Here is a 2500-nt window from a genome sequence, read left to right as displayed (position 1 = left end):
CCCTTCGTCACAAGGGGCGAAGCCCGTTCCACCGTCTCGTCAGTAGTGCCGACCGGTCTGTGATCGACGAGGGGAGCCACACCAGGTCCGGCCCTGCTGCTTGGCGGCACCGCGTCGTCGGGAGCTCGCGACAGACGGAGGGTTTCGGTGTACTCTCCAGCCACGGGAAACGAAGCCGGTGATGCAGGCGCCGGTCTTTCGCTCCCAAATCGGCTGGGTTTACATCGTTGCTATCTAGTCACGCTCCCTTCAAACCCGACGGGGTACCTATTCCCCTCACCCGTCTGTGCGTATACAGCCTCTTTGCACTTGCGGGATGGGGGTGGTGGTTTAAAGACTCTCGAGTTGCCGCCCGTCGGTCTCCGAGCTCCGTGCAGTAGTGATCCCCAGCGAACTGCCAGCAGGGCGAACGAGCGATCCCGCTCTCGGTCGGGGCGCCTGGCGTCGATCGGTGGTCGGTGGCTTGCGGGCAAGCTGCGCTGTGAGTGTGGGAACGAGTATGACGAGCCGTTGCCGCGACTCCCAGTCCACCTCGGCGGTGGCTGGGCCGGGCGGGCGTCTGCTCGGGCGAGTGCCGCCCCCGCCTCCTCGCAGGAAGTCCGCTCGCCGACACGCCGCCACGTGCACGCGTCAGTGACGCTGCCGAACCGATGGCCGGTGCCCGTTCCCGCCTCTGCTTTTCCTAGGGCAAAGCTGCTGCACGCCTCGTGATACTAGGCGGGCGACATGGTGGCGGTGATCCTGCCTCCGTCGCTGCGGTGCGTTGGGGCACGCATCGCCTCTTGGGCGCCCTGTCCTCCTCCCCCCAATAGACGTATGTTTCTGCGGGCCGCACCAGGATGGTGCTCCCCATCGCTTCACGCCACCCTGCTCCGCCCGCACGCCGGCGTGCAGGTGGCTGTAGCTCAAGGTGGGGAGCGTATGTGCGGTCCGGGTCGCTTTCCTCTGGCGAGGGAGAGACCTAAAACAAACTCAGACAACTCTTGACGGTGGATCACTCGGCTCGTGCGTCGATGACGAACGCAGCTAGCTGCGAGAATTAATGTGAATTGCAGGACACATTGATCATCGACACTTTGAACGCACTTTGCGGCCCCGGGTTCTTCCCGGGGCCACGCCTGTCTGAGGGTCGTTTGGCAATCAATCGCACTCGCCTTGGCTGGCGAGAGCGCGGCTGGGGTGTCGCAGAGGACCCGTCCTCTTTGTCCCCCTAAGTTCAGACTCCGGAGCCCTCCGGCGTCGGAGCGCTTGGCCTTTCCCCCCCACCCTGCACATTCCGTTCGTCAGGCTCGACGCCATCCCCCCGCCGGGGAGCGCGGCCTGGCGTCCGTCTGTGTCGTGGCAGTGGGGCCAGCACGGCTGTCACCGGTCCCAGAATGGCTGTCGGTGGTTCACACTGTGTGTGTGTGCCAACCCTCCTGGTCTCTGGGACACGGAGCTGCCACGAAGTGTTGAGCCTCCAGTGGGGGGTCTGCCTAAGCTCTGCACGTCCGCATTGGGTCCGTCTCTCGGTTGGCTGGCAGTGGAAAGAGTGAAGGGAGCCGCGGAGGTCCGGTGCTGGTGCGCCGCCGGCCTGACCGTGGAGCTCGCCGGTTTGACACGCTGACCCGACTCGATGGTTGATCGATTGAGAGTGCTGGGAGCTGCAGGCCGCCCGCTGCTGCAGCCGCCCGTCTCGTGGTTCGTCCTCGGCCTTAAGTGGCCGGCGGGGCGTCTGATCCTGTCTCCCCTGCTGGCGCCGAGTGCCTGGCCGAGGGAGGAGGTTTTCGTCGAACGCTGTGACTTGGACGGTCGCACGCGCGTGGATCGCTGGCTCTTGGCTCTCCCGTTCAGTCCGCACGTTTTCCGCTCCGTCCTGCCACCGGTCTCGGGAGGTACGGAGGGGTTGGCGGGCGTGGTGTGTGCTCCGTCACCGTGCAGGCACACCTACCACGCCGTCGGCCGACCCCCGCACGGTCCTCCTGGCCATCGGGAGGACGGCGGAACGTCGGGCTGTCGGGGGCCAAGTCGCCAGAAGGCCACCGCTGTGTCTTCCGTACCCTGTCACCGTCGGCGTGCCTTCCTCAACTCGTCCGGCTCGGGGCCGCTGGGTTCAGGAGCGGCGTCGCCCGCCGGCCCCACTGAAGGCCGTGCCGTTCCGCGGCTGGCGATCGATGTGCGTGGCGTGCCTGCGCGACCGTTCGCCACTTGAGCCTCGGCACTCCTCTCTCCCTCTCTCTGACCGTCGGGCAGTCTCTGTCTGCTGGTGCCTCGCACGTCCCGGGCGGCGGGTCGTCACCCCCGCGACCGGGCCTCCGGCAAGGCAGGAATCAGGCTGACCCTTCCGCTCGAGTAAGCAGCCGGCACTTCCGAGTTTCGCCTCCCGCCGTGGACGGGGGAGGGTCTCCGGTCCCGTGGAATTGCGCCGAGCACGTCCCCGCGCGTGGACGCGGCGGCGCTGGAGGCGGCAGGGGCGGCCACTCGTCGACACCATCGCTGGCCAAGGGTGGTGAGCGACGTG

General features: G+C 67.0%; 1 non-coding gene across 1 annotated transcript; it reads left to right on the top strand.

Annotated features, from left to right (window-relative positions):
* Positions 1–978: 978 nt before the first annotated feature.
* LOC140473907 (5.8S ribosomal RNA) lies at positions 979–1132 on the top strand. Its single transcript, XR_011958715.1, has one exon. It is a non-coding gene; the product is annotated as a 5.8S ribosomal RNA (ribosomal RNA).
* Positions 1133–2500: the final 1368 nt, after the last annotated feature.

Source organism: Chiloscyllium punctatum, unplaced genomic scaffold, assembly GCF_047496795.1.
Source record: "Chiloscyllium punctatum isolate Juve2018m unplaced genomic scaffold, sChiPun1.3 scaffold_777, whole genome shotgun sequence".
Taxonomy (NCBI): Eukaryota; Metazoa; Chordata; class Chondrichthyes; order Orectolobiformes; family Hemiscylliidae; genus Chiloscyllium; species Chiloscyllium punctatum.
This window is presented reverse-complemented; position numbering and strand designations above follow the sequence as displayed.